The sequence below is a fragment of the Stomoxys calcitrans genome, chromosome 2 (assembly GCF_963082655.1).
Source record: "Stomoxys calcitrans chromosome 2, idStoCalc2.1, whole genome shotgun sequence".
Classification (NCBI taxonomy): domain Eukaryota; kingdom Metazoa; phylum Arthropoda; class Insecta; order Diptera; family Muscidae; genus Stomoxys; species Stomoxys calcitrans.
Window position 1 is genome coordinate 28,811,626 of NC_081553.1, and position 14,272 is coordinate 28,825,897.

Below are 14,272 nucleotides of genomic sequence, written 5' to 3' on the forward strand. Positions count from 1 at the left end.
GACATAACAAAAACAAAAGTCATACTACTATAACTATAATTGGCTATGACAGAATATTTCTTCCACTAGCCGAACGTTGAATAGCGTTCCAAGCGCCTCGATCTTCTGCGCTCATTCTAAAATCTCTGACACCAAGTTTCGAGGTGTCTCCCACAACTTGATCTTTCCATCGGGCTTTTGGTCTTCCCGGTTTGCGTGTACCACCGTGTTTGCCTTCAAAAGTCATACAATGACGCAAAAAAGTGATAATGAAAGGTCAATGTGGATTTAGAAATAAACGTTGTTTTACAATTTATCTTGTACAAATGTATTTTAAAGTTGTATTTTCATCATTATAACACGGCTTTGTGCCTTACGTGTGGAGTATGGAATCAAATAGAAAATCTTTTTAAGATTTTAGAAAATTATTACAGCTATGTTATCAAGCCTCTGACATTTAGATTTACTGCAAAATCAAAACAAAAATAAAAAAATTTTTCTCACCTGTTCGCATGACTTCACCTTATAAGTACTTTCTGGTCCAATTTGAAGGTTCAGTCATAAACCTAACAACAACGGAATCAACGATACAACCCTGTGGGGATGGTCCCACTAGGCTGTCAAACTTCTGTACATTGTCATAGTGACATTCTAGTTTTTATTTGCATTATCATGTGTAGCATAGTAAACGTGAAAATTATAAACGCAAACGATAAAAGAAACAAAATGTAGAAAAACCTTTAAAATCCAAACAAATCATTTTACGTTCTAGTGGGATCAGGACACAACTCTGAAATTGGAAAATTTAATCAGATGGGCTTATGACTACCTTCTAAACGTTGTCACTGCTCGTTAAATCCGCATTTAAAGCTCTCGTCAGAGAAAACAGACGATCGAGCCATTTAAACCGTGTTTAAAGAGCAGTGTAAACGGGGTTTAATTGTACCAAAAAGTGAAATTTATTTGAGGACATGTCGATAGCTTATACGCGTTTTTTGTCAAAGCTAGCGTATAACGTTTTCTATTAGACCGAGTCATATCTAATAGTTACTTTTTGTAAATTGGGTAATCACATCGGGTACCGGTTTTGAAACAACCATCTTTCTTCAACACTAGACACTGAAGTCTTGAGTCTTGGTAAAACGCAGAAAATTAAAAGAATTTAAAACGTTTTTTTACTATAAATGCTAACAAATTTGTGAAAACTGGCCTCAATAAAGTGCAACTCTACTTCAAGCTAGAAATTATCACAATAATTTCGCATTTATTTTGCGAAAAAACGACCATTTGTGTGTGTGCCCCAGAAAAGAAAAAAAAGAAATACCAAGGAAGTGTGTGTAGTGAAAAAATGCGAATATTTTCCAGCTCTAAAAAGCTGCATTTCGCAATCGCTCGCATTGACGACGACGACGCTTAGCATAAAAAGAGAATAATTCACTTGAAAAATCAATTAATTAATTAAAAAGTAAAGAAAAGCACGCATAAAATTCTCCGAGAAAGTCAGCAAAAAATATAAAGAAAATTCTTTTACTGAAGCTGAAAAGTAATCGTGAAAAATCTTATTCACTCAAACGATTCCACACCATCAGTCAGTCAGCCAGTAGTCAGTCCCCCACAACCAACCGATATATACCCAAACACATACACACATACACACCATCAATCACCCAGTCTAACTACACTGTACAACACTGTATTTTTTTCTATTGGTCTTGTTGTTGGAAATGTGTGTGGTAGATTGGCGAGAGGCATTGTAAAAATAAGAAGAAGAATATAATCGATTTTTCTGCTTCTGAAAAAAAAAAGAAAAATAAAACGAAATAAAAAAAAAAACAAAAATTAGATTCAACTCAATTGTTGTAAAAATTGTTAAAATTATTATTTTTCTAGATCAAAACAAGCTTAAAAAAGAGAAAGAAAAAATTAGTGTTATAAACATAAAACACACAGTTGTAAAATACCACAAGTCAAGCTAGCAAATCCAATATATCCCCAACTTGATCTCATTACCGAGCCAGGCAGGGAGACAAGTCAAGTTGCAACATTTTATGACCCAACCCCAACAATTCCTTGGAAGAAAACATTTGTCGAAAATCATCGAAAAAAAGGACTTCTCTATTCCTGAGCTCATTTTCCTGTGCCGCTGTTCCCAAAAACACTACTACACCAATCCATCCGATATTTGTTATGATTTGGTAAGTGCGAATGCTGTTCTTGTTGCTGTTTTTATAATTGTTTAATTGATTTCTTTGTTTTAAAACTTTCCATTGCCATCCCGCTGGGCGGCGGGTGGCTCCTTTCGCACTACTCCCAAGATTACTCAATTTCAATTTCATTTTAATGCATAGAAAGAAAAATAGTATGAAAGTGATAAAAAGAATACAAAAAAAAAAAACGTTAGCAAGCGAACATTGACCGATTAACAGAAGAAGAATGAAAACCCCTTTCGTCGCCCCATATATATGAAAGTGTTTCTGATTGTATGTGTGGGCCAGGGTCTGATGACGGCGTCGACAATACTGTTGGTGATGTTGGTGGGCTTTGTGTGCTTGCCTGCCTGTCTGCACCAAAAAGTAAAAAGTGCAAGTACAATTTATGAAAAAATAGATGAATGAATGAGCGAATATGTGAAGGAATGAATGAATGTATGAATGAGGCATTGGGTGGAAACGGCTAGTAAAAGTTAATGCCTTCAATGAATGAATGAATTGCTCTAACTCTACTACAAAGCCATGCCTAGTTAGCCTCGCTAGTTTGTGGATAAGACCTTGACTGCACGTAATAAAAAGGCATGAACACCAGCGGGAGAAGACTATTAAAAATCCTCACTTGCCACTTTTTTTAGGTATATAAAACGCAACACTAATTATACGCAGAAGTAATTAAAACAAAACAGTGAAACGAAAGAACAAGTAGTCTGGCAGATTGTCAGCCTAGTGGTCAGCAGCCGACTGTCCGCCTTGCAAATGGCTATGAACGTGCCATTTTTATTTTTAGTTACATTTCATTGAGTCCCCATAAAAGCGTTCTATGTTAGACTCATTTGCAATTTTTACCATAATGTACGCCAGTCTGTCCATTTAGGCCAAACAAGCCTGTTAGCAAGCAAGCAAGCCAACGATCCAACAAGCCAGCCAGGCAGCCAGCCAACAACCATCTAGCTATTTAGCTAGTGTTTATGTCTGTATGCCGTATCATTTATTTGCATTCATCTGTCGCCCACACACATACGCTCAGTTTTCGCATATTACTCTCTATAATGTTGAACTTCAAGATTTCCGTAGCGTTGTTCAGCGATCTATCTTTATTTATCTTCTAGCTTTCCTTTTGGAAAATGTCATAAATTCTCACTTTTGTTTCTGCGTTTTTTGTTCTTGTTGTTGTTGTTCATTATTATTGGGTTGCCTCGGCCCACCTGTGTGTGTTTACAATTTGCCTTAGCCGCCTGTTGTTGTTGGTTTTGCTATTTATTTCCTCCTCGCTTTCATTGTCCAGACGACAATAATAATGATGACGATGATGATGACGAAGTCTTAATACCTATCTTTGTAAAAAAAAATTTCGTTTTGTGGTTCCCAAAACAGTAATTTATCTGATAAATCGTTTGATTAATTAATTTTGTTTAAAAATTCTTGTCACTTGGCAAACTTAAAACAGATGGACGAACAGTCGCGCAATAAGCAATAATGCTTAGTCAGTATGTTGTGTAAACAATGCAATCGACGGGACTAGGGGTTCTGAAGCCGAAGTCGAATTCGATGTATCTAATCGAAGTCGGAGTCCGTTTCGGTGTTGGGGAACCCTGTTTACATCATGTGGAAAATTAAACAAGCCCCATTCGAATTCCAGTGTAGTCAACATATATTGTTGTTGTAGTTATAGCCACATGTCTATATGTGATCCTCGTCAAGCTCCTGTAGGCGAGCACGCTCGTTCCGGTGCAAAGGACCGATCGCCGCGGGAACATGATCGCCATTGCTTATTTAAAGATGCCAATAACTCGCCTTGTCATATCGAGCATTATAGGCACTCAGTATTTATGCATGAGCCGAAGCCACCCGGCCTTTCACTGAGACTCTCCACTTGCAGAAAACCACTATTGTGAATTGCAGAATAAAAGTTAAACCCGATATTTAAAAAATTACTTGCAGACATTTTTTGCAATTGCATATAATTAATACCATTCGGAGTGGACAACTATCGATATTTTAGTTTTTGGCCGAATATCGATTCATATTTTACTATCGGCAAAATTACACTATTTGTAGAATTGAGCAAAAAATTTGCGTTCCGATCGAGAATATATACGCAAATCATATACTTGTCAATCATCCTTCGTTTCTAGTATTTTAGGTATCGTTCGAATCGGCCCATAACCTGATATAACTTCCCTATTAAATCTCCCGAGTTTACTTCTTGAGCCAAAAGAGAGCGCAATTTTTATTCCATTGGTCCAAAATTTTGTATAATTGCTCTAATGAATTCCACTTCGGTCTATGCAATGATATTGCTTTCATATAAACCGTTTCGTTTTAAATATAGATGATAGGAAGTAATCGATAGTATTGTTACTATCGATATTTATCGTTAGAACTATCGAATGTTGCGAATAACGATAGTTTGTCAACTTTACACGGCAGTGAGGATTTGTTCATATGACCGATCGGCGGTGAGGTGTTATTTGTAGGTGTTATATGTAGTTATTTGTGTAGCCATCTGTTTGGTATCGGTCATTGGTCAGCTGGTGTGGAGGAGCTGGATCGTAAAGTTTTCTTAAAACCGATTGCTAGTGGAGCTGTAGTTGTAGCGGAGTTTTTATTCTGAGATTATTCTGACTGCTCTAGCTCCAGCAATCATGTCGCTTCTATTGGATTCAACCGTAGTGATTCTGCAGTTAGATAAAGAGCCTGTTTGTCTATATTGTCTTAATTGGTAATTCGAGCAAAAAGAAGTATTTTGATGTGTAGATAGATTCGTCATTGTCAAAAAGGTTAATAACACATTGAAAGATAATATCGAAATATAAACGAACCGTCTATATAAAGGAATAAAAATCAAAAAGATTGCCTTTCTTTCACCTGAGACTAACTTTCGACATCGACAAACAGCCTAAAAGAGTATATTGCCCGGCAGGAGATAGCTGTGAGCCCCGATCTGTGTGGTGTTCATCGCTGTCGCGTGAAGCTTAGCTGCGTGCTCAGACTGCGGATAGTGGAATGCCCTTTATGGAGTAGATGCAACGGCAGTCGTGGTCAATCAGCGGTATCGAGCGGTGAGTCTCAGTGAGAGGCAGAGCTGCACTGGCTCTTACATAAATCAGTATTTATACAAGAACCGGCGCCGCCCACCCCCGTATGACAAGACGAATTATTGGCGCCACGTTCTCGCGGCGATCGGTCCTTTGTACTGGAGCGAGCTTGCTCACTTTCAAGAGCTAAACGAGGAATGCCACCTCTACATGGAAATGTGGCTACAAAAATAAGATTGGTATCCTGTTTTGCATGCAGGACAGAGAGTTGGTATGGAATCGAACAATCTTGATAGTTGCGTGTTACTACATTGAAAAGGTTTCTCGCATCATCTGCAATGGCTGCTGGTGGCATTGACAAAATTGAGGGATTGCGGATTGTGGGAACTCTTTGCTAAATGTCTAAATATCTGACAAGTCTGGGGTGGCTTTTAGTTCTGCGAGTTGTAAATTTGGTTGATCTGCCCAAGAGTTTTTAATGAGTTTTGTTTCCTTATGCGGATGGCTAAAGTTTACCATCTGAAAACAGCCTGTGATGGCCCTTAAGCCAGCATTTAGGCATTTTCCCTGACAGAATTTGCCTTAGGCAGCGTTATTTACTACCGGTCGCCATGGATGTAGCATGGATTCGTTTTCATGCCTTATGTGTTGGCAACTAGCTACTTGAGGGCCTTGTTCCCCGTTCATTCCTTGTGGCAGATTGCAGTTGTATTTGCTGACAAAAAGATGAGATTCTCGAAGTTCACCCCTATGATTTCCAGTTAAATTTTTGCACGTTCCCCAAAGCGATTGGTTCGAGAAGCTCGAAATTTATGGTAGTTGGATTCCTGCAAGTATACGTTGTAATTTATAGGCTTGCCTTCAATACTCCATTCAGCTACAAGGGCAGACAATTTCCAAGATTTTTATTGTTGCTGTTGTTGTTGTAACTACATGTTCATAGCCATGGTTATCCAATGCGGGTGTTGTTCGGCCACTCGCTGAGACCGTTGAGACCAAGTTCTCTCTTGGGGCAGCCTGATCCATCTGCCAGGTAGTTGTTTCTGTAAATATTGTCATTTTGCCCAGGACACGTTTGGATAATTCTGATTTTTTTCGAAGAGTTGTATGCGTACCTCTTGACGTCTTAAATACAAGCTTTTCACGCTGCAAACGGATTGTATCTGTATATCAAACAGTGTTGATCACTCCCACATATTAATACGTTGGTTAAGCTATCTTCGCAACGAAAATATCCTTATTTCCCCAGGAAGATGGTGCACATTAAACTTAAGTGAACGCCATATGCCAGTATAACAAGTTCTAGATAGATATCAGCCAGGCATATGTCATACAAGTAATTCTGGGCTTGTCATAGTGTTTTTAACAAATAAGTGTGGTCAACTGAAGAAATACAAATACGAGTATCTATTGTGAATGGTAGAGTGGAGTTTATTTATTTATTTTACAGTTTACACCAATTATCAGCCAGTAGGCATTTGCACTTTTAGGTTCTACTGTCGACCATAACTTATTGGAGTTACCTGTCTACGTCTTCAAGATTAATATTGGAGGCCACTGAGGCGAAGTGATAAGTGATCTCCGCCTATGTCACTAAATGCCTGTCGAATACTGCTAATATGTTTACAAAATGGCACTTTCAAAATCATGCCACTGGGAAAATGACGACAGTTTTCAATTTGAAATGCCCTATATTTTAGTCTCAATGGTCTTCTAAGCACGTCAAAAATCACCATTTAGAACCTTGTGTGCGAGAAATTGCAACATGGAAAAAGATTTCCCCTTTCAAGTTTGGGATACACATATGATAGTGAAAGCTGTGATCCTCAAAGGGCCTGAGTAGGTACCATTTTGCCTTTTAGAAAAAGCATTCCAATATGAGAGAAATGGCATCTTTTGATTTTTGGGAAGGTTCAGCTTCAAACAATTTTTTAAAATTTTTAAAAAAATTTGTTTTTTCATCTAAGAACTGTCGCGGCAACAATTTACACATTGGTCCGCGATCCATGATGTTTCTAATTTTACAATTGCGTGTTGTTCTAATTCGTTACAAGGTCATCTGAATTTGTATTTTTTTTTTATTTTTGCTTTAGTCGTTTTCTTTTCGGACGATTTTTACATTTTTTATGACCTATTCGAAATATGGTCGTTGTTGTTGTTGTAGCAGTGTGTTGTGTCTCATTCATTCGTCAGCTGGATTCTGTTAAGTACCTAGACCTCGGCAACCAGGTTGGGGTGCGTCCAGAGGGATCTGGCTCTAAAGTCGTATTCCATGGATTACAATCTGAACACACCGAAATGTGCTAAACTTGCTTGGCACTAATGGTTTTTTGATGTTCATGTTGGAGGAACTTTAGGAAAACCCAAATTATTTGCTGGCTTCTATTGTGATTGTAAAGTCATTGATCACGTAGAAGAGTGTAGTTATTTCAGAAAAAAATTAATTATCGTTCGATAATTTTGAGTTGACATCAAAAGGATATCAATAGAAGATGATTGATTGCTTGACCAAAAAAAATTGTAAAAGTAATTCAGCAGATTGAGCTTCGAGCAACTGCCGGCAGGTGTGCAGGTTTCAAAATATTGCTCGCCGGTTATTTGTTACAATAATCCAAAACAAGCCAAATTTAAAATATATATTATACATATTGTATTTCATATATTCAATGTAGTTCTTTCACATACCTACTATAGGTAAGAAATTATATACTTGCAAATTTTAATGTCTGCACATAACGAGGATAATTGAGAATTAGTTACACCACAATCTATTCACAATAGTATATTCAAGCAATGACACAAACTTGCATTTAAAAAACAACGGTGGCATTTATTATAGCTCTTGACTATACAGTAATCCTAACGCACCAAATATTGACAAACTACAGCTGTTGATAGCCTGGTCGGTTAATTGACTGATCCGATGTTGATGTTCTTTTTCCAAAGACAGCCGATACAAAATCTAAATGTTGATTTCCCTCATTCATTATATTCGTTGTCCGTTGTCTTTTGCGATATTTTCTTAACAGCCACATTGTCCTCTTTGCTATAGAGTTCTTATGTTTTGTAGTCTTCTTTGCAAATTATTTTTTCTCGTTTTGCACTTTACTTGCTTTTCGTAAATGTGGAATATATTCAAGAGATTTTGTTTTAGTTTTAGTTCTCTTGTTGACTCTCAATATGTTATTATGCTCCAGTGTAGGAATTTCTCTCTGGGACACACATTGTTGTCGTTTAGGAATGACATTGTGGTCGCTGTGTTGCCAATGTTAGAAAAAGTTGACTAAAGCTTAACAAAAAAAAGAAAATAGCGGCAAGAATTTGGTTTGAAATGATATATGTAGCTATAAAGACAAATATTTTAAGTTGCTTCTGGATGAATATAAATTCAGAAATATTTTAGCAAAAACCGAACATATGGCTTATATTTTATTTCCTTAGTGGAATCATTTTAAAAACGAAAATTATTTCATTTTTTATGAAGGGTAGCGCAGAGGTTAGCATGTCCGCCTATGACCCCGAGCGCATGAGTTCAATTCCCGGCGTGAACGTCAGAAAATTTTTTCAGAGGTGGTTTTCCCCTTACTAATCGGACTGCTCTCATTGATAAGAGAGAAGTATCCCCTGTTCCTGAATGGAATATTCATGGGAAATTTGTTTAGGTTGTGTGTCGAATGGTAGCAAAGTTGTAGGGAGAGTAAAAATATGACGTTTAGTGTGGTGAATAACTTTTGAGTAGCCTAGGGACTAGTAAGATTTTTGACAGCACAGTCCCACGTAAGTAATTGTAAATTCATTTGCGTTTTGGTAACCAATTTGCGTGCAGCTTTACTTAGACGCCTGCATTGTGGGCAGAGGTCACTTAATTTAAACGACTTATTTGGCATAATCTAAGTAAAATTATTGTTTATTATCATTGTTAATTAACAATAATGGACAAAAGTACAGTTTTGTTTTTGTAGTTTATTGAAATGATGGCGCCGCTGTTTAGTGATTTTTGTATGACGGCGTCAATAGTTTGTTTACCTGGCATGAGTTTCGTTCATCATTTTCATGTAAACAATAGAAAAAATAGAAACAAATTTGCATAAATTTTTCGTAAAGAAGATTTCATGCACAAAATTTCCTAAATTTGGGAAATAATTAATACAGATGTCTTTAAAATAACGTCACTTGTCTTAATCGCCGTGATTTCTTCTTTTCCAAAGCAAGACCTAATACATCTCCATATTGCAACATTCGCATTTGCAATATATGTAACTGGTAGAGTAATGGAAAATATTTTTGAAAAATATTCATTACGCAAATTATTATTATTTTTTGTATTATTACGTGGCGCGCACATCTTGTTTACTTTTGATTTTTGATAAATGTCATTTGAAAATTTGTCATTGTTAGAAGAAATGGTCGAATGGCACAGCAAAATTAAATTTTTTCTCACCAGTGTGAAAAACAACCCCCTACGTCATTTTTACATCTCACCATAGGAGATTTCTATCATTCGACACAGGCTCTTAGTAAATTTGTAGGGTCTATGTTGAATGTGAACCTCACCTAGTTGTCAAATTTTTTCTGCATTTCATTTGACTTTTTTAATACAGACTAACTTAATTTTTTCTATGAAATGATTCACATTCGAATTAAGGTAAAAATCGTTCAAAATGCAGTTTTTTAATTAATTGTTGAACGTTTGTACTATTCACAATAGTTGACTTTATTAAGTTGGCCGCACTTAATTGAAAATGGTAGACCTGGGCCGCATACGTGAACGAGTGAAATCGTTCGAAACCACTCTATTGTGAATTATGTATCTCTTTATTGAACGGGAATTTTTGAAAATTAAGAACGCAAATGTTTAAATCGAGTATTATTTATAAAAACTTGGACATACAAATTTATATACAAGTGGCATATCACCTATTAAATACGAGATGAAATTTCATTCGATACGAAAGCGCACTTGATCAGTATGCGGTAATTCGGCCCCTGCTTTATTTAAGTACTATACAGTGAATTGCAGCGAAAATTGCATTGAAATGGCATCTATCCATTACAACTAAGTTCTGGATAAATTCGCAGCGCAGGCTTATGTAGAGTATCTGTCTTCGGGATTGCCATGATGTTTTTGTTGTTGTTGTAGCAGTGTATTGTACACCGAGGCGGTAGCCCTTACCAATGAAGGATTCCATCGGGTCATTCCGATACGTACAACCGGCTGCCATGGGATTGGCAGCCATGATCTGTTGTGAATGGCAGTGTAGAAATTAACCCAATTATTATACGTGCACAAATAATATTAATAGATTTTATTTCACTTCGATGCCGGCACATGCTTTGCTAGCTTTATTTGTTTATTTGCTTAGATATTAGTCCTAAGACCTTTTAAAAAATCCACTAAAGTATAAATATTTAATAATTATTACTGACTACTCAGTATTATTTATAAATTTTTCAAATATTTTTAATCGTTGGTATTTCACCAATTGAAATGTTACCAACTAATGTCAAACAAACAGACTTGCACTGGCTACATTTTTTGCGATTTATTTTGGTCCTTCATAACTTGAGTATCTAGCACTGCAAATATACCATGACAGTCCTTTAGACAAGCTTGCCCTGGATACATGGTTAGCCCTTTGTTGCACGGGTTGAATGTTATTTTCCTACAATTGTCGCTGCACGGCACTGTAAAGTACTAGTGTCGAAGTGGCTTATAATTCGTACTCAAAAGTTTGTACCATTCACAATGGTTGCCACAGTAGCCATACACAGATGTACTACATAAAGGCTGGCCTATATTCGTTTTTTGCGATATTTTTCGCCGATTACTTTTTTGAGATGAGAAACTTTCGTTCAGTAGGATATTCCCTCTTTACTTATGGTAAAAATTTTAATAAAATTCTTATTTTATCATTGTTATTTTCGAAATGTTTCAAAACAGTAATCGCGAAAAAAAAGATTTTGATTGAAAATCCTTAGTCAAAACTTAAGTGCACACAAATATATTTTTTCTATATAATGTACTTTGCACGCTACTGAATAATCGTTGTTGTTGTAGCAGTGTGTTATACAATGAGGCAGCAGCCCTGGCCGATGAAGAACTCCATCGGGTCAATCCGGTACGTACAACCGGCTGCCATGGGATTGACTGAATAGTTGTTGCTGTTTTCGTATAAATGAACTTTGTGCTAGGTTACAATCAAATGGATACAATTAATAATTTGTTTTCCTATTTATAAGAGTTTACCATGGCTCAGAAGTAAGAATTTCCTCCCATGACGAATCCTGGCGAGAACATCATGCTCATCTCCACTGGGAGCAAGTTTATTTCAGTATTCTGCTAGGCAAAACTTCTCGTTAGGACTCACATGTAAATAGCAGGCCCCTTACCATTGAGCTGAAATTTAAGTTTAAAATTTGTTCCAAATTTGCTATTTTTATACCCTCCACCATAAAATGGGGTTATACTAATTTCGCCATTCCGTTTTTAGTACATCGAGATATTGATCTGAGACCCAACAAAGTATATTCTTGATCGTCTTGACATTCCAGGTCGATGTAGCCATGTCCGTCCGCCTGTCTGTCGAAAACTTTCGAATGAGTAAAGCTAGGCGCTTGGAATTTTGTACAAATATTTACTTCCTATAACTGTAGGTCCGTTGGGATTGTATCTAGGTCATATCGGTCCATGTTTTGATATAGCTACCATATACACCGATTTCGGATCTGGTCTTCTTGAGCATCGGCAACTCTTATCGGATTTGCCTGAATTTTTGTATAAAGTGTTCTGATTGACTTTCAAAAAGTGTGCCAAGAATGGTCCAAATCGGTTCACAACTTAATATAGCTGCTATAACTGTGTCAAAAATGTTGCAAATTGGTTTGTAACTTGATATAGCTGCCATATTAAGAATGAAATAAATAAACCGCTAGCGGCCGCAATTCTTAGCCTGAACATTAGCATGAAGTGTTTTCTAAATCGGTTCATACAAACCGATGTTCATATTTGACTCTTTGCACGTAAATTTTTTTTACAGTCGTGCCACTATGGACCAAAAAAGATTTATATAGCTCTTATATAAACCGGGGGCACAATTATTTGGCTGAAATTTTATTTGTAGTATTTTTTATGACATCTGGTAGTCATGACTACTATTTTTTTGAAAAAGTAATTTTAAAGAACGTGTCAAATGCGATCCATGAGGAGGGTACATAAAATTCGGCCTGGCCGAACTTGACGCAATTTTACTTGTTTATTTTCAGTATTTTGAGAGCACTCCATCATGTAACCAATGACATAAGATTTTACTGCCATGATCTTGTTTACCAATACCAACCATTTTTGTGTCAACTTATACGAGTTGCGTGCTTTAGAATATCTCATTTGGAGTTTTATCGTTTGTCAATGTGGCCAATATGAAATTCCACTTATAACCGCTATAACAACTAAGCTAACTGTTTATTCTGACTCGTTTTTAATTTTGTCTCGAGATCAATAGTTTTACAAAATGGAAGAGAGCGCCTTACGCGTTTAACAATGTGTTGAGCTGAAAGAAGTCTTGACAAATCAAGTTTTCATTGAACTAATTGTTATTTATTTTCCTATTTTGCATTACTAAAGCAAGGTAGCCGCGGGTATCGTTTTATTTAGGTGATTCAGAAAGCCAGTATTATACAGGCTGCCGCTACGACAACACTTGTCAAAGTGTTGTGTCTATATTCTCGCATTATGTTATGTTTTTACAATGTGTTCTTACTGCTTCTCAGTCATATTTGGGGAGTTTGCTTGCTCGCTCCCTCTCTTGGATAGTATAAAGCACTTACTCACTGTTTATGTGTGGTGAGGTGTATTATTAAAAGCACTAACGGCAAACAGACAAACAAACCTCAATGCTTCTGCTTTTGATGCCTGCTGACTGATAATATGCTTATTGGTGCTGCTAGCTTCGAAGATGAGGATGGTCGCGACAGTGGTGGTGGTAGTTGGGGACTCTTGTTGCCGATTTTTTTCTAACAAAAAGCAAAATGACGACGATGGACACATTAGTTGTTGTTGTAGACGAACAAGAAGAAGAATAAAAAGAAACAAGTATCAGACGAGTGGCCCCAGCTGCTAAATTCTGCCGCAGCGTCGTAACCTCTTTCATTTGGTGAGAATTAAAACCATACGGTAGGCGAATCGCTCAGTTGGGGAGAGAAAATCTCAAAGTAAACGTAGAATAAATGTGGGGAGAACAACCTAACCAGTAACAAGAACACACAGCAGCAAAATTCTTTTGGGACACATTGGGGCTCTGTGAGCAAATTTTCTGGTCGCTCAGACGCAGTCTGTCGCTGTCGTCGTTGCGTATATGTCCGAGAAACCGAGAAAATATAAAATATTCGTCGTGTTTGCTATAATGCTCTTCTCTGTGTTTTAGTTAGTGTGTGGTGTGTTGGAAAAAAATAGAGGCAAAAAAAAGAATAATTTTTCTTCGCCACAACACAAAACAGGAACAAATAAATAAAATTTGAGGATAAAGTAGAAGAAAAAAGTGTATATATGTAAAATACCTATACAAGAAAAAAATTGTTGAATCTTTTATTTTAGTTTGGCAATATTTTGTGCTAAAATATGTGAATATTTTTATTTTAAATGAATGCCACCAAAGCCATTTTGTGTCTGCTGCCCCTATTTGTGAATATGTGAAAATATGTAGAAAAATATTTAAAGAAAACGACGACAACGACGAATAAGAAGAAGAAGACGACGACAACCTCATCGAAAGAGGTGGTGGTGAAGCTAAAGAGGAATTTGTGGAAACAAAAAAGTTGGAGAAAAACGGAAAAAGAAAATTTTTACTATTTTTCTTCTTGATGATGATGAATAAGTGAAATTCGGCCGTGATCTCGGTAAATTTACTGTACATTGTGTGTGCGGTGTTACGTTTCCAGTAGTAGTAATTATTTTTAGATTTATCGATTTATTTTTTTTTTCTCATCAACCTATGCGGTGACGACTAACACTATGTCGGCGGTAAGCAGCGCAGTGCAGCGCGGCTTTGT

The 14,272-nt window shown here is 36.7% G+C and overlaps 1 protein-coding gene across 7 annotated transcripts in view; it reads left to right on the top strand.

Annotated features, from left to right (window-relative positions):
- Positions 1 to 1,073: 1,073 nt before the first annotated feature.
- LOC106080541 (serine/threonine-protein phosphatase 2A 56 kDa regulatory subunit epsilon isoform) overlaps positions 1,074 to 14,272 on the top strand; it is a 73,588-nt gene continuing 60,389 nt past the window's right edge. For 2 of the 7 annotated variants that reach the window (XM_013241950.2, XM_013241951.2), the window contains exon 1: positions 13,555 to 14,119. The gene's annotated coding sequence lies outside the window, so the exon portion shown is untranslated. The other 5 variants (XM_013241949.2, XM_013241944.2, XM_013241946.2 and 2 more) reach the window with 5 other exon arrangements.